This window comes from Gymnodraco acuticeps, unplaced genomic scaffold, assembly GCF_902827175.1.
Source record: "Gymnodraco acuticeps unplaced genomic scaffold, fGymAcu1.1, whole genome shotgun sequence".
Lineage (NCBI taxonomy): Eukaryota > Metazoa > Chordata > Actinopteri > Perciformes > Bathydraconidae > Gymnodraco > Gymnodraco acuticeps.
In genome coordinates, this window is record NW_022989848.1 from 122,673 (window position 1) to 141,418 (window position 18,746).

An 18,746-nucleotide genomic window follows, 5' to 3' on the forward strand; every position below is an offset into this window, starting at 1 on the left:
TCCTTCTTTGACTTCTTTGGCCAGTAAGGTGTCGAAGGTGTGAGGTTCTGTTAAAGCGGACTGAAGGTTGTGGCAGATGTGAGATGTGTCCGGCAGTATTGCTATGCCTGGGGGAAACCATGGGTGAAGCCATTGGTGAGAAAGTAAACAAACTATCTGGATGATTCACTGAGGCGGTAGCTAAGTTGCTTATCTTGACGGGTGTGCTGAGGTGTCGTGCTATTCAATCTGCTGGTGTAGTTGGGTTGTGAGGGCAGGTGCTCCTGGCATGAGCGCCGCCGCAGAAAGAGCAGATGTGCATGAGGCGGCAGCTAGAAAGAGAGCAGCCTAGGTCATTGAAATTGTTGCGCACCATCCTGCCTCCCTGGTAGAGGATTGGCCTTCCGCGTCTGTGGACGCCCTTTGAAACGGGGGCGTTGGTTGGTTAACGTTCGTTTGCGGGCATAGAGATGATGGGAGGTGGAGGTGCGGCAGGTGACAGGCGGTTGAAGGTTGAGGCGTTGCCTCTTGACGGAACGGGGAGTGGAGCGGGGGGGCGGCTCGGGTGGTGGGTCGCTGACTGACCATGCTGAGGACGGGTGGAGGGGGCTCCGCATAATTGGCAAGAGAGGGATGCGCGTGCTGCGAAGATGCGGTCAAGTAGTTAAGCTATGGGGGTAGGGATGGGGGGGAAAGGGATAGACCAGTTTGGGAAAGAAGGTACTGGGTAAGAGTCGGCTAATGGGTTAGTCATGTAGTATGGCCCCTTGGGTGACTGGGTAGAGGTGCTGTTTGATACGGGTTAGCTGCTAAAGGAGGAGGTAAACAGAAGCTGGGTTGCTGTGACTGCTGAAGGTAGAGAAGAAGAAGAAGAAGAAGAAGAAGAAGTACGAATAAGCCTAGAAGAGAAGAAGAAGACAGAAGAAGAAGAAGAGAGACGAAAGAAGAAGAGAAGAAGAAGAAGAAGAAGAAGAAAGAAAGAGAAGAAGAGAAGAAGAGAAGAAGAAGAAGAAGAAGAAGAAGAAGAAGAAGAAGAAGAAGGGATGGAGGGATGAAGGGATGTATGTGCAAGGGGATTTCGTGAAGCCTGTGAGCACAGGGATGAGAGAAAGGTTGACATGAGCTACGACATGTCAGACACAGAGAGAGCAGGCACAGAGGGCAATATGACCTGGCCCCCACCAGGGGGTGCTGGTGAGTCGGGCTGTGTCCGTGGAGGAGGACGGAGGCCTGTGACGTCACGACCCGTGGTGCGCGCGCCGCGCGGTGGTTGGCTCTGGAGCAGGAAGAGTTGTGTGTCTCGTTGTTCTTGCCGTTGTGCTGCTGTAGGCTTTGTAGAGGTGGAACAGTCTAGCCTTGTTGTCATTTCGGTGAAAGTGGATGCCGTTTTCTCTCAGGAAACGTTGGAGTTGAATGACTGTCCACCTCCTGAGTTCGGGCTCCGTTTCGGAGTGCGGCTCCGTCCGAGAGGCGTGTCGAGTGCGCCGCTGCGAGTGGCCGGGGGCTGCTAATGACGGCCCCTACACACGGCGGCGTGCGTTGCCGCTTCAACGCTTCTGCCCATTCACTTTGAATGGGGTGACGTCATGATTCGCCGAACTGCATTGTGGGAGCAAAGCGTAGCTTTTCTCGCGGTGCTCGCTGCAAAAGTAGAGCAATGTTCTACTTTTGACGCCTCGACGGAGGCGTCAGCCAATCAAATCCCGTTTATGCAAATCTACCAGTACAAGCACTATCCAATCAAACCGCGTGTATGCTGGGAGAGCCAGACCGCAGTTCATTTCCTCATATAACAAAAAATGGAGGAGAAAATAATCGTAGCGGTAGGGAATCACCCGGTGCTTTATGATCAGTCCCTGTTCACCTACCGGGATACAAACCAGAGGAGCCAGGCATGGAGGGAGGTTGCAGAGATAGTGGGTGAAACTGGTAGATGTTCGCCTGTTTGGGGAGTTTATATCCAGTGTACTTCGTTTGAATGGACAGCTAGCAGACATAGACAGTATTTAGCCAGCATGGAATGTTGCGTAAAATAGCACCATAGACATTAATGTCATAAATGTTCATCATATAAAGTGTGACATGTAAAACTTTTTATGCAATTGACAGGAGAGATGCATGTGATTGGTTGTTGGTCGCGTTGCTCGAGGAAACTCCCCAAGCTCAAGACACGCCCACTGCCAAGCGGCAACGCACGCCGCCGTGTGTAGGGGCCGTGAGGCAGGATGCCGTTGGTGGGGAGATTGGAGCTGGCTGTGCCTGTTGTGGCCCCGGTTGTTTGCCCACGCTGGCGGAGTAGACGAAGCCTGGGACCTGTCTGGAGTTGGAGGTGTCTCGTTGGGGGAGCTTGAGTGGGAGCGGTGGCGGCTGGTGTGTGGGACACTGATTGCCGAGCGCACGCGGCTCCGTTCGGATGCTTGGCTAAGATCCAACTGCTGAAACGTGGATGTGACATCACTTTTGATGGGCATGTGGAAGTGCAGAGATATAGATATCTGTATTTTGTGATCATGTTTATGTTCTGATCATCTGCAGTAATTCCACTATTGTGTGCATCATTGTTGTTCCAGGGTTCGTAGGCCTACGGTCATTGAAAACCTGGAAAAGTCATGGAAATTCAAAATGCAAATTCCAGGCCCTGGAAAAGTTATGGAAAACAATATTTTTCCCAAAGTTTTGGAAAAGTCATGGAAATGTAACTAAAGTTGCGTCAAATATAATTTACATGTTATCTAATCACCGAAATAATCTGCGGTCGCGAGCTGTTAGGTGCCATCATGACGCGCATGGTGTTATTTTTTAATATATGAAGCGCGAGCTGTGTGCTCGAGTCTTCCTGCCTGTCGGCTGAACTCTGCTGCTCCGGGATGAGGGTCAGCTACATTATCTACGGTGCGTTCGTTAACTGTGCGGAGTCACTGTGGCACGGACTGAGCCGCTGGTGAACAGCTGTTAGAACGGGCCGTTCAGGTGTTCAGAGCAGAGCGGCAGAGCGTGATGTGAACTGGAACGTTTTTCTGTCGCAATATTATTTAAGGAATCGTTGAGCTAGCTAGCTAGCATACATTGTCACTATCTGCTAACGTTAGCTTTAGCCTTCCTTTTCTAATAGTACTCAGATCTTGTACTTGAGTAAAAGTAGAAGTACTCAGATCTTGTACTTGAGTAAAAGTAGAAGTATGTGGTGACACGTTATTGGACATAATTCACCTTGCCTATTGTGTTGCCACACGGACCCTTTAGTGGGGAACACCTGTAGCTTTAGCTGCCATTCCTGCTAGCTCATCAGGCAGAGCAGTGCATGTGTTAACCTCTCTGAAAGTAATGGATAATAAAGATTGGAACTCCATTCTTAATACACCGCCTCCGACTCTCTTTTCACGGCAGTACACTGGTGACCCTGACTTTTCCGAGAAAGTTTCCGGAAAATTAACGAACATGGCTGAGCGCGATGTTTTCATAAAGCTGCCGGAATTCTGGGATCACGCCGCGGAGGCATGGTTCGCACACGTGGAGGCACATTTCGCCTGCCGACAGGTCCGTGACGGGCACCTAAAATACTACCATGTGGTAGCAGCGCTGGGGAGCTCCACGTCGTCCAGGTTGGTGGGATTCATCGCAGCCCCCCCACATCATGGCAAATATGAGGCGATTAAGGCCCTTCTCCTTAAGACATTTAGCTTATCTGCTAAGGAGAGGGCCCGCCAGATACTTGACATTCAAGGCCTAGGAGACAGCAAGCCATCCCAGCTAATGGAGAATATGCTAAATCTGCTAGGGGGGGAAGATCCCCGGATTTTATTCACGGAGATTTTCCTGCGTCACTTGCCTCCCCGGGTACAGACGGCGCTGGCCAACACGCCTGTCACGGAGCCCCGTGCTTTGGCTGAGGAAGCGGATCGTTTTTTCCTGGCTACGCAACAGCCCGGGGCAGAGACGTTAGCCGCGACGCTCAGCGGCCCAACGGCAGTCAAGAAAGCGTGGCGGAGGCCGGACACGGCTGTGGCTAGCTGGCGTGGAGACGCCGGAGAGTGCGTTTACCACGCACGTTTCGGGACAAGGGCGAAGAGATGCATCGCTCCGTGCAGCTACAAACCCCCGGGAAACGGAGGGGCCGGCGCTCAGTAGTGGCTCTGAGCGTCGGCGGCACGTGCAGGCTCCTCTTCGTCAGCGACAGCGTTTCGGGGATCTTGTTTCTGTGTGACACGGGCGCTCAACGGAGCGTAGTTCCAGCGTCGAGTGAAGACGTCGCCCGTGGGGGGCACGGACCGCGATTGACGACGGCTAACGGCAGTCCCATTCGCACGTACGGCGTGAGGCCTATGTGTTTGTGCATCGGAGGACAAGCGTTTCAGCTGGGATTTTGTGACAGCGGACATTTCTTTTCCCCTCCTCGGAGCGGATTTTTTGTGTGCTCATGGACTCTTAGTGGACGTTAAGAATAGGCGTTGGTTGATGCCTTAACGTTTTCTTCCCTCGTGTGCACACTTGGCAGCGCAGCGTACGACGGGCTGTCAGGCTCGCTGTCAGGTGCAGACACGTTTCTCAGACTGTTGGCCGAGTTTCCAGACCTGTCGCTACCCACCTTCTCTGCGCTTACCACTAAGCATGGCGTGGAACACCACGTCACTACCGGGGGGCCTCCTGTCTACGCCAGGGCCCGGCGGTTGAACCCTTCTAAGCTGGCTGTAGCGAGGGCGGAGTTCGCAACCATGGAGCGCCTGGGCATTGTCCGCCGCTCCGACAGTCCTTGGGCTTCCCCCTGCACGTCGTTCCCAAATCGAACGGCGGGTTCCGCCCGTGCGGGGATTACCGCCGACTCAACGACGCCACTACGCCTGACCGCTATCCGGTGCCGCACATTCAGGACTTTTCGGCGCATCTGGCCGGTACGGGGGTGTTTTCCAAGGTGGACCTGGTGCGTGGATACCACCAGGTGCCCATGCACCCCCTGGACATTCCCAAGACAGCAGTGATAACGCCTTTTGGACTTTTTGAGTTCCTGCGGATGCCTTTTGGACTCAAGAATGCCGCTCAGACGTTCCAGCGCCTGATGGATTCGGTGCTGCGGGACCTGCCGTTTGTGTTTGTTTACCTCGACGAGATACTCGTCGCCAGCGCTTCAGTGCAGGAGCACCTGTCCCACCTCCGAGCCCTTTTCACACGGCTCAACGAACACGGATTAATCATCAATCCTGCAAAGTGCCAGTTCGGGGTGTCGGACATCGATTTCCTGGGGCACCGCGTCACCAAGGGCGGTGCGACACCTCTGCCAGCGAAGGTGGAGGCTGTTGCGGCGTTTCCTCGCCCGCTCACAGCCCGGTCGCTCCGTGAGTTTCTGGGGATGGTGACTTTCTACCACCGTTTCATCGCCCGGGCCGCACACATCATGCGGCCGCTGTATGAAGCGTTGAAAGGCAAGACCCCCGTCCAGGAGATCGACTGGACAGCAGAGGCGGACGGCGCTTTTGCTGAGGTCAAGACCGCGTTGGCTCAGGCGGCTTTGCTGGCACACCCATAATCTACGGCTCCCATCTCCATCACCACGGACGCGTCAGACTACGCGGTCGGCGCAGTGCACGAGCAGTGGGTGGAGGGCGCTTGGCAGCCGCTCGCCTTTTTCAGCCGCCAGCTGACGCCTAGAGAACGCAAATACAGCGCCTTTGACCGGGAGCTCCTCGGACTTTATTGGCCGTGCGGCACTTCCGTTTCATGCTGGAAGGCCGTGAATTTACGGCGTTTGTCGACCACAAGCCGCTCACCTTCGCCATGTCAAAAGTGGCGGAGCCTTGGTCGGCACGTCAGCAGCGGCAGCTGTCCTACATATCGGAGTTCACTACGGACATTAAGCACGTGGCTGGCAAGTCGAACCTGGTTGCTGATTGCCTCTCCAGGGTCGTCATCGGTGCCGTCCAGTTGGGCCTGGACTATACTCGCATGGCGGCAGACCAGGTCACAGATCCCGGCGTCCAGGCCCTGAAGGTGGAGAGCGCGGGGCTGCGCTTGGAGGACGTGATGTTCGGCGACGCGGGGCATTACTCTCCTGTGTGACGTCTCTACGGGCCTGGCGCGGCCTGTCGTCCCTGCCAGCTGGAGGCGTCCTGTGTTCGAGGCTGTGCACGGCCTGTCACACCCCGGCGTTAAAACCTTCGGTGCGTTTGGTAGCGGCGAAGTTCGTTTGGCAAGGACTGAAAAGGGACGTGAGGACTTGGGCCAGGGAGTGCGTGGCTTGTCAACGCGCTAAGGTGCACCGCCACACGAAGGCCCCATTGGAGCGTTTCCTGGTGCCTGAGAGGAGGTTTGATCACGTCAACATTGACCTGGTTGGTCCGTTGCCTTCCTCTCAGGGGTTTTCCTACCTCCTCACCATGGTGGACAGAACGACCCGTTGGCCGGAGGCGGTTCCGCTCGTTTCGACATCAGCCGCAGACGTTGCCCGGGCCTTCATTGCAACGTGGGTGTGTCGTTTTGGCACCCCATCAGACATTACCTCAGACAGGGGCTCTCAGTTCACGTCCGAGCTCTGGAACGCTGTGGCAGGCGGTTTGGGGGTTAAGCTGCACAGGACTACCGCTTACCACCCTCAGGCTAACGGCCTCTGCGAGCGCTTTCATCGCTCCATGAAGGCGGCCCTCAAGGCCGGCCTTACGGACGGTAACTGGGTCGACAAGCTGCCCTGGGTGATGCTGGGCCTGAGGACCGCACCTAAGGAAGATCTGCAGTGTTCTACAGCGGAGATGGTCTACGGTCAGCCGCTGAGAGTTCCGGGGGATTTCCTCCCAAATGCATCGGCTCCCTGGTCGGCGTCGACCCAGCGGGCTTTCCTGCGTGACGCCGCTGAGGCCTTTGCTCCGATCCCTACTACTCAGCACGGTACTCAGGTGTCCCAGGTTCCCGCAGAGCTCCGCTCGGCGGAGCACGTGTTCATCCGGCACGATGCGCACAGAGGCCCCCTGCAGCCCCCTTATGATGGGCCTTTCCGGGTCTTGGAGCACGGGGACAAGCACCTGGTGGTCGACCTGGGTGGCAAGGCCGAGTACGTCTCGGTGGACCGGGTGAAGGCTGCTCACCTGGACTTGGACCAGCCTGTGGTGCTGGCTCGACCTCCGCGACGGGGCCGCCCCCCGGCCTCGTCCCCTGTCACGGATTTAAGACCTGTTGTTCCGGTCCCTCCCCTTCCGGGGGCCGCACAGGCGGGAGTCACTTTTCCGACTCCCGTGCTCAGGAGTCGTGGGGGTCGGCGTGTCGTTCCTCCCCGCCATGCTGATTTTGTTTATGTGTGAATTCTGGGGGGGCTTGTGTGGTGACACGTTATTGGACATAATTCACCTTGCTTATTGTGTTGCCACACGGACCCTTTAGTGGGGAACACCTGTAGCTTTAGCTGCCATTCCTGCTAGCTCATCAGGCAGAGCAGTGCATGTGTTAACCTCTCTGAAAGTAATGGATAATAAAGATTGGAACTCCATTCTTAATACACCGCCTCCGACTCTCTTTTCACGGCACTACAAGTACTTAGATATTGTACTTGAGTAAAAGTAGGGTTGCCAACTCTCACGCATCTGGCGTGTGACACACGCTTTCACTCTCAATCTCACGCTCTCACGCTGCCCAAACTATTCTCACGCCAAAAAACAAGAATACCGAAGACTAGAAACGGTTTTGAAAACTGTTGTGACGTAGTGATCGTCTTCTCAATAGAACATCTTTGATAATGTCTTCTGGCCAATCAGAATCAAGATAACGGCGTGGTGTTGTTGCAGGAAGTCCCGACGGAGAATACTTTTGCTGTAGTACATCTCATACATCGATACAATATTACGTAATGAAATAAGACCCCACGGTTTGATGATTGATAGGTGTGTGGGCTGTCTTTCATTTTGACACACAGAACAATGGGGGCTATCCACCCTTATCCACAATGTAAAGTAATTCACAGCCTCTTCCCTCTTCTCTCTGTGAGGAGCAGCAGGTTCAGCTTTCAGAACAAAGTAACAACAAACTAAAATGGCACTCTTTTTTTAAAAATATGTCGTGTAGTAATAGATGTATTTATTTTTCTTCTCAAGAGAGTACCAGAATGTGTATTTTATGTTAGTATTTCAAAAAATCTCCTGGGGGAGAATCCCCCAGAACCCCCTGCAGGGGTTGGGTTTTCAGCAGGTCAACTCTTTCACCTGTGGGGAAGTTGCAGGATTGGCTCCAGGTCGCCCTTTTTATTTACTATAAGACAAATGTGCCTTTTTGTTTCATACAGTTCAATTTGGATTGAGACAGGGAAATAATCTAAACCTCACGCTTGGCGTTTCACTGTCAAGGGGGCGTGTATGTAATTACATTGCAAATACTGACTTGAGCCCCACCACTGTATGGGTTAGCCCTACCATAGCTTACCCAACAAAAATACTCTCTCGCAACTGCCGACACGTATTGCGCAAGCGCAGATCTAAGATCCAGTAGAATTGATAAAAAAGTAAAGTCCTGCTGCTTATTGTTCTTCTAGGCCAAAATAGAGTGTGTTAATTAACATATTTGGCAGTTTGGAGTAAGTCTGTAGATTTGTGTGTGTGTGTTTCTATATACAGTAGGCCTCTCACGATAATTAATTTTGTTGGATACATTTTCCCGGAAATTATTGCAATAAACGATAATATTGTCGGCACCGTTGTATGACCATTTTAGACCACTGACATAATGATAATATATAATAATAATTCAAGTCTTTCAAACTGCTAGTCACATCCTCATGTAAATGGCAATTTATCGAGTTCATTTTTATTTATTGTACGATAAGTCAATTAAGTGCTTATCGCGACAGGCACACAATAAAACAGTGGAAACAAACATGTGTTTGACTTTCATTAGTGAATGAAACTTTGTGCCCTTTATCTGTGTCCAATATTGTGTATTTGTATATATTGTATATATCCTATATATATGCTAAGGTCCCGCTACTCAAACCCATGATATCAAAATCTCACTAGCCAGGTACCCAAAGTTGGCAACCCTGGTAAAAGTAGAAGTACTCAGGTCTTGTACTTGAGTAAAGTAGAAGTACTCAGATCTTGTACTTGAGTAAAAGTAGAAGTACTCAGATCTTGTACTTGAGTAAAAGTAGAAGTACTCAGATATTGTACTTTAGTAGAAGTACTCAGATGTTGTACTTAATAAAAGTAGAAGTACTCAGATTTTGTACTTGAGTAAAAGTAGAAGTACTCAGATCTTGTTCTTGAGTAAAAGTAGAAGTACTCAGATCTTGTTCTTGAGTAAAAGTAGAAGTACCTGAGTGTAGGAATACTCTGTTACAGTAAAAGCATTCAAAAATGTTCCTCAATTGAAAGTAGAAACGTATTCTCATCAAAATATAGTGAAAGTAGCGACAGTGAAAGTAGTCGTTGTGCAGATTGGTCCATTTCAGAATAATATATATGATATGTTTTATAATGATTGATCATGAAAGTGTTCTCAAAGCTGGTGAAGGTGCAGCTAGTTTGAATGACTTTGTATACTGCAGGGTAGCTGGAGGATTTACTCCAGGTGGAACTAAAGTCTGATTTAACACTTGATTATATTTCACATCATTCATCCACATCTGTGAAGTAACTAAAGGGATTAAATACATGTAGTGGAGTAGAAGTACATCATGTACCTCTGAACTGTAGTGGAGAAGAAGAACAAAGTAGCAAAACATTGAAATACTTAAAGTACAAGTATCTCAAAATTGTACCCTAGTATAGTACTTGAGTTTATGAACTTAGTTACTTTACACCACTGGCTATACAGATAGAAAGACTAAGCCTTGCACAGAGGCATGACAATACATTAACTCAACAGTGCTGCCAGAATGATAAACTGACTGCTACACAATTAAAATAAAGCTTTTATATATTTCTATTAGATGTGACTCTTTGGCGTTTCTGTTATTATGACCTGCTGCTTTAGTCGCTCTGACTGCTAAACTCCTCTGTTATTCCTAAACCGATATTCCGTGGGGTCAGGGGTCGGGTCCTTGTCACCTTTTTCATACCTGATGACTTTGCCTCCCTGACTGCAGTTGCTTTAGCGAGTAGAAGCTAGTAAGCCTACTATTTGATTTGTTTTAGATCGGCACTACATGTTTCATATCAGACCTTATTTTCCTGTTCCATGTTCAAATAAACCATTTTCAGTGGTCATTCTTTTTGGTCATGGAAAGTTAGGTAAAGGTCATTGAGAAGTCATGGAGAAGTGTATGAACCCTGTTATTCACAAAAGCCTCATGAGCCTATGTACATTACATCACATGTCACTTGTTAGACGCTTTTATCCAAAGCGACTCACATACTCAATACTGAGGGCAATCCCCACAGGAGCACTTTGGGGTGAAGGGTCTCAGCTGACTGCTGCGGGGTTTGAACCTGTGACCCCCTGATACGAACACCAACGCTCAACCCACTGCACCACACGTACATGTTCATTGCAGCTTTTTTGATTGACTCTGTTCTTTATAGCACCAATATTTACCCCAGGCTTCTGATTGACTTCTTATCAGAGAAACAGATCATATGTTATCGAGCCCGTCTGTTTCAAAATGTGATGAATATGACTTTGACCTTTTCAGAGTGTTCACTGCTGGCAGCCATGGCCTGCGACAGATTACGTGTCTCTCTGTAAACCTCTGCATTATTCAACCATCGTGAGGAAAAGAACTGTCGATGTCTGTCTGGTTTTGTCTTGGCTTCTGCCGACTTGTGAGACTGCATTGGGATGCATTCTTTATTCTAATAGCAAACTCTGCAGTTTACTATTAGGGGGGATTTTTGTAACAATTCAATTTACAATCTCAGCGTGTGAGCTCGAGCGCTCTCTCTGTATATGGAGTGTTCATGGTTGGTAAATGTGTCCCTTCTGCCTCTTATCTTCATACTTTTTACATACACCAGGAGAACTTATACTATCATATCAGAATGGTAGAGAGTACAGGAGAAAGCTGCACAGACCTGTTGACCCCACCTGTTGGTTTTAATCAGCTTTCCCTGTTTATCTGATTTAGATCTTGTTATAATTCCTCTAGGATTCAATATTCCCAAATGACACGTTTGATATTGACTTTGCAAATAGTTTCCTATCACTCCGTCTTCAACCCAATCATATACGGACTGAACGTGAAAGAAACCTCTAAACACCTTCAATTGTTGTTGTGTCGGATCAAATCACACTAATGTTACCTGGGTTGGGCGAAGAGTTACTAAACAAAGCACAACAAGTCAGGAAATGTGTGTTTGGTAGACGACTACTTGTTTGTCACAATGCTTCTTGGCATTACATTTCATACCGTTGGAAAGCCTGTTTATTTCTCTTTTCAATGGAGCCACATTTGTGAGGAACAAGCGTTTGTGGGATGAGAAGCAGAGCTGAGTGTGTGGGTCACGCCACGAATAATGTGCCAGATCTTCTCTGCCAATGCCAAACAGCTTTGTGTTGCTGTTGACTCTTTGTTGGTGTTGTGTTGTGTTTGTAAACTTGAATCAGTTTGTTTGCGCACATAAAAGACTGCATCAAATACAGATGATGAAAAATGAAGAACTGTGACAGAAGAGATCAGGAAGCTGCAGCTTTAACAGCCGCCCCCTCAGAGACAGATGCTAACAATTACAAAGAAGAATCACAGATCATATTTACCCACCATAATAAAGTATACAACAAAAGCAAAAGCCTACATAGCAATAATAAGAGCAACTGAAAATACAAGTTCTTCTTCCCACAATCCAATCTGTGTTGTCTTATTACGATAAACAATCGTAAGATGAGCAATCTTCACGATGAGTTCAAAAGAGCATTAACTTTTACACTCTAAGGTCAAGAGGTCAACATGTGGTGACAAAGTGATCAGAAATGACCTGAAGAGTGTGTGTGTGTGTGTGTGTGTGTGTGTGTGTCTCTCAGTAACATGATGCAATGTATTCAGATGACAGCAGTGTCCACAGAAGCTGATGTAATGAGGGTCTTTAGGGCCCCCCCCCCAAAATCATGAATCAGCTAAATATTTTCTGTCTTACACATAAACGTTTGGCAAATACAAAAAAGTCTAGTTTTAGTTGCGTCTCTAGGTAAGACTGGAAAGTGTGTGTGTGTGTCTATTAGTGTGTCTATTAGTGTGTGTGTGTGTGTGTGTGTGTGTGTGTGTGTGTGTGTGTGTGTGTGTGTGTGTTGGCCTCTCAGTAATATGATGCTATGTATTCAGATCACAGCCGTGTCCACAGAAGCTGATGTAATGAGGGTCATTAGAGCCCCTCCCCCCCTCTCCGACTACAGCCAGTGTACAAAGAGCTAATTATGACCCAGTGGTCACAGTGAGTCTCAGGGGGGGGGCGGGGGGAGGGGGGGCCTCTGTTGTCACAAACACAACACACACTCACCTGAGCTGCTGAGTAGCTGAGGTGATTATCTCAGTAATTGGTCCGAGGCGGTCAACAAAAAAGGTTTCTCCTTAGTCCTCTGAGGAGAGAAACTTTGGCCTGTTAGCAACAACTTTATAAGATCATTTAATTTAATACATGGTTATATAATATACAGAGTAATGCAAAAATAATATGATGTAACACGTTATAATAATTAACATCAATAATAATAAAGTGGGACTTAATGATGTTTTCTGTAATCCACTCAAACATCCAAAATCCATATTAGGATTACGTTTTACTGTCTTTGACTGTCACACACACACACACACACACACACACACACACACACACACACACACACACACACACACACACACACACACACACACACACACACACACACACACACAGTTTTCATCACTTTAGGGAAACAAACTCCTCAAAAGTTAGCATTATAACTCTTCATGAACATATTTAAACATGACATGTCAGAAAACGTGTAATGTCAAAGATAACCGTGTTAATGTCCGTAATGAGGGGGGGGGGGGGTTTCATGGTGATATCTGTTAGTTTATTGTTTACCCTATTCTCCTGTAGTGTGTACCACATGTCTGAGTTTTATTGATCACAAATACATTTAAAAAGCACACAGTGAAATGTGGTCTCTGCTTGTAACCCATCCTAGTATAGCTATTGAGGGCCCTCTCCCAGCAGTAGCAGTCCACACTCCATTTTTAGATCTGTGCGGGGACTTGAACCGACAACCCTACGGCAGTTATTGCACATCAGAAGTCTGGTAGCTCTGTGTACAAATGTGCAAAAATAATCTGAGGGTTGTCTGAAGATAAAAAAAAGTGGACATCTCGTTTAATATCCAAGATGTACAGACATATTTAGCTGTATACGTTTTGACCTGTATGAAGACAGAACATTTGTAGATACAGCTTTGGGTCTCTAGAACATTTGCTCAGAAAAACTAAAGTGAAAAGTAACAAATAAAATAATAAAAATCTTGATCTCTAACGAGGGGTTACGTATGGTAACCCTTGTTATATAAGCACAGGCGGAGCCCTCTACTGGACTCTATGGGTACTACCTTATCATGCGAGCATTCACCTACTGAGACTTCTATAGACGTAGCCGGCCCCGGGGCGGGCCTACCTGAATGCGCGCGCATCTCACCGTATAAAAGGAGGCCTTGCCTCCTGACCGCCTCCAACACCTCTCTTCAGCGAGCGGTATAGGACAGACAGTGCCCCGAGTAGAGGGCTCCGCCTGTGCTTATATAACAAGGGTTACCATACGTAACCCCTCGTTAAATCTCTCACAGGCTCCGAGCCCCGATGTATACACATGCTAACTGTAGCTTCCAGCTCCGTTATCCGGCCGCTATGGTCCGTAGCAGCTCGTTCAAGCTCAAGCTCAGTTTGCTCGACTTTATCTTGTAATGGTCCTATTGACTCTTTTAGTTCTTTTCGGACAGAGGTAATCTCGGAGCGTAGGCTGGAAGACAAAGAGTACATTTTGCCAATAATATCGGCTTTCAGGGAGTCCATCATTCTTTGTAAAAGTTCGGCGTCGAGTGCGTTAGCTTCAGCCACCCCTCGAGTAGCGTTAGCCGGGTCAGGCAAAGGCGAGGTTTTGCTGCGGCCTCCTCTCGAAGTCTTTGTAACTCTTTACAATTATTTTGTGTTTTTGAAGTATTTGTTGTCTTTTTAAAATAGTTTTGAGTCTCTTTGACATCTGTTTAACTCTTTAAAGTCGTCTGGTGTCTCTTTGTAGTATTTCTTTGTTTCTCTGTTGTTGCTTTGTGATTATTTTGAGTCTTTTTCTGTACGTAGCTCTTTTAGTTTCATTCTGTTGGTGAAGCCAAGAAGGGCTATGATCATTTAATAATAATAATAATTTTTATTTTTATAGCGCCTTTCAAGAGATCCAAGGACGCTTTACAATGGGAAATAAAACAACAAAATAATAATAGTCACAAGGATACACAGGTTAGGAAAAAAATAAGCGGTTGCTGGTTACTTCATTTTAGCTGAGGCCAAAGGCCCGGGTGAACAGATGGTGTTTGAGGTGTTTTTTGAAGGTGTCCAGAGAGTCGGCATTCCTGATAGCAGAGGGGAGAGCATTCCAGAGGGTGGGAGCTGCGACACTGAAAGCCCTGTTGCCAAAGGTTTTTAGCTTGGAGCGCTGGATGGAGAGCAGCCCGTTGTCGGAGGACCGCAGTTGACGAGAGGGGGTGTAGGGCTGAAGGAGGTCAGAGATGTATGGAGGGGCTAGGGAGTGGAGAGATTTGTAGGTTACAAGGAGGAGTTTGTACTGGATGCGTGACTTGACCGGGAGCCAGTGAAGGTGGATGAGGGTGGGGGTAATGTGTTGCCAGGGCTTAGTGTGGGTGAGGAGCCTGGCTGCAGAGTTCTGGACGTACTGGAGCCTGTCCAGGGCTTTGCTGGTGACCCCGAACAGGACTCCATTGCAGTAGTCCAGGCGTGAGGAGATGAATGTATGAATGTTTCTGCAACGGGGTCGGGGAGAGAGGGCCGGAGTCTAGAGATGTTTTGAAGGTGGAAGAACGCAGTTTTGACAGTTGACCTGATGTGGGAGTTGAAGGTGAGGCTAGAGTCCAGAGTGACGCCCAGGCTGCGAACCTCAGGGGAAGGGTGGATGGAGCAGCCATCGATGGTGAGGAGGAGATCTCCGACCTTCCGGAGCAGTGTTTTTGGGGCCACAACCATGAGCTCTGTTTTGTTTTATTGAGTCTCAGTAGATTTGTTGACATCCAGGTTTTGATGTCGTGGAGGCAGTTGACTACTGACGGTGGGGGGTAGCTGGGATGATGGATTGGTGCTAATGTAGAGTTGGGTGTCGTCGGCATAGGAGTGGAAGTTGAGACCATGTTGGCGGATGATTTCACCGAGGGGGAGCATGTAGATGTTAAATAGAAGGTAATGGGTATTTGGGTAATGGGGCCTCTGTTTGGTAGACCTGTTTAGTATCCATCCCTGTTTTCACACGGGTGTGTGTGTGGTGTGTGTGTGTGTGTGTGTGTGTGTGTGTGTGTGTGTGTGTGTGTGTGTGTGGTGTGTGTGTGTGTGTGTGTGTGTGTGTGTGTGTGTGTGTGTGTGTGTGTGTGTGTGTGTGTGTGTGTGTGTGTGTGTGTGTGTGTGTGTGTTTTTAGGTTGGGTGCAGAGCCTGCAGGCAGCAGTGAGACTCGGCCCCCCGCAGCTGTAGTGACCCTTACCGCTGCAAGATGGACATCCCTGCATCGAACCTGTCTGATCATCAACAAGAACTTCCACCCAAGCACAGGTAGATACAACCTTTCTACAAAACACAAAGGTCTTATTTCATAGTCACTTGCACTCAATGTTCTGCATTTTTCATAATGTACACAATAAACATACAATAAGTATAAAAGAGGTCTTCTCTGATGGACTTGTAACCAAATCTCGCCCTCCGTCTGTTTAAAAAAGAAAACGATTAAAAGCCTCCACCCTGTCACATCTTCACCTTTAGTAATTTACCAAAATGTCAAATTAGTTAGTTGTGTTTCACCATTTTCTGTAACATTACACACAATTAGACAAAAGACATTTGTTTGTGACTTAAACAAATGTGGAAAAAAGTGTTTTCCTTCTATCATGTTATATGTCGTTATACATCACAGAAATGGTACTGTACACAACACATTACTTTAAGACATTTTTAAAAGGAACATACCGTACTTTCTCACATTTGATTATTTTATTTGCATCATATGGGACAACACAAAAGACTCAAACCAGTAAAACAAAACAAAATGGAAGCTAAAATGTCCCTGAGAACAATCATATCTAGTGTTACGGTTCTTACACATCCATTTCAAGCTCAGCATTTAAAGCACGTTTCCATCTTTGCCCAAATGACTTTATATTCACCGTATATACCGCCATATTCCCCTTCGATCATTTTCAAAGTTCCCTTTCTCCCACCCGGCAAACAGCAACACCTTTTCATTCATGTCACAAGCTTCAAGTCCAACACAAGAGAGAAAAACATTTAAATAATAATTAAAAACATGGATCTCAATGCTTCTATAACGGAGAGCAAAGAAACGTAGGCAGCATAAACTATTTGCTCTTAGTAGGGATGCATACCGGTATCCGGTATTACCGAAATACCGGTTACTGGTGGCTACGGTATACCGTACCGAAATCAGATCCGGTTTCTTTTTAATTAATTGTAAAAGTGAGTCCGTGGCCCGTGATGGCGGGTGTTATAAATTAGATTGCATAATCGTTTTTCTTCATATGTTATGTATTTTTCATTGTCTGTTCAATACTAGAAAGGTAAAAGTCCCACAAATGAACTGTGATGGGATTTGTTTTCTCTCACCAGTGAAGGTAAATGTTGATTTTAAAGATGAGATTTGTTTGTTTGTGAAATGCCGAGATCTCATGACCATTATTCTATTATGTATTTGTTCTCTAGTCGAATCTCAGGTTTAACATTAATTATAACGGTGCTATAATGGTCTGTTTGCATTGACAAGATGTGCTATTCACGCGGCACACCCTTGTTCTTTTTGTCAGCCTACTTGTCTCTCATATTCACTGTGAGCGTGAGAAGAGTGATCTGTGTTTCTCTTCAATGAGACTCTTTCCTGCCACCTGGCATCAACCTGGCTGCCACTTAATTTGTTTAAGTCTTTCTCTGCAGCACTAGACCAAAGTACAAAACAGTAATCAAGCTGCGACAGAACCAATGCATCCAAAACCTGTCTAGTGACATCTAGTGGTAAATACTTGTGACACACCCCTTCCCATTTTACATACATATTGCAATATTATGAGAAACCTCAAGACAAGAATGGGTGAAAGCACAAACAACAGAAGAAAATATAATAAATCACATGCGATTCAACAATCATTTCTTAAACCAAAATGTGAAAGTTATATCCCTTGAAATCCTGAATCCAAAAGATTGAAATCTACAAACCACATTAGTTGAGGTTTGTAGCTCAAGGTTCAAGGTTCTTTATTGTCAAACTAACATAGCTACAGAGTAATTATGTCGTTGAAACTCTTAGGTCACAGGCTTCTCCAACAATGCAACACAATAATACAGATAAGCAGACAATATTAAAACAATATTGTAACTGTAACAACATGTAAGTCCACGTGTGTACAGAGAGAGTATTTAGAAGCAACTCATGAGTTTATTTTGAGCCATTTGACTTCTGCACCAGAAGGTGACAGCATAGTCCCAGCAAGATTCTTTGATGTCACGTACAGTCTATAGTTACATCTCACAGGGCTGCTTTCCTGGAAGATCATTTTGTTTTAAGGTTGAACTATCTGTATTTATTTCCAACTGGTCTAAAATAATTGTGCATTAAGGCCGATGACAGGCTTTCAATCAATCAATCAATCAATGTTTATTTATATAGCCCAATATCACAAATGTTACATTTGTCTCAGTGGACTTCACAGTGTGTACATAATATCAGTATGACAATACGACACCCTCTGTCCTTAGACCCTCATATCGTACAAGGAAAAACTTCCGAAGAAAACCCACAGTTTAAAGGGAAAAATGGGAGAAACCTCAGGGAGAGCAACAGAGGAGGGATCCCTCTCCCAGGACGGACAGACGTGCAATAGATGCCGTGTGTAAATTGAAAAGATAATACATTTGCAACATAGGTAGTCCAAATGTTTGGAAATGCATGTAATAGGAAGATGAATCCACGAGGATATCCATCCGGGACCTATGATCCAGGACCACAGCCACGACTCAAGATCCAGGGCTCGCGATCCAGGACAGAGGAGCGCAGGATCATCCATGTCTCCGGATCCCAGCGTATATAGACACCAAAAAGAAAGAAATTTGGGGAAGCTGGGTTAATCGGAACATGAGAGTACACAGGTATAGACAGAGAGAAGGAAGAAGTAAGATGTCCCCCGACAAACTAAGCCTATATCAGCAAAACTAGGGGCTGAATCTAATCAGCCCTAACTATAAGCTTTATCAAAAAGGAAGGTCTTAAGCGCACTCTTAAAAACGGATAGGGTGTCTGCCGCCCGAACACAAACTGGAAGCTGATTCCACAAATGTGGAGCTTGATAAGAAAAGGCTCTGGCTCCCATTGTACTTTTAGAGACTCTAGGAACAACCAACAACCCTGCATTCTTGGAACGCAATGCCCTAGTAGGACAGTAGGGTATAATGAGTTCTTTAAGGTAAGATGGCACCTGCCCATTAAGGGCTTTGTAGGCGAGAAGAATAATTTTTAATTCTATCCTGTGTTCTATAGAGAGCCAGTGTAAGGCAGCCAGAACAGGAGTAATGTGGTCCCTTTTCCTAACTCTGGTTAGTACACGAGCTGCAGCATTTTGAATC

General features: G+C 47.0%; 1 pseudogene; it reads left to right on the plus strand.

The window, feature by feature from the left end:
* The first annotated feature begins 1,097 nt into the window (after nucleotides 1-1,097).
* Nucleotides 1,098-11,701, plus strand: LOC117561479 (annotated as a pseudogene).
* Nucleotides 11,702-18,746: the final 7,045 nt, after the last annotated feature.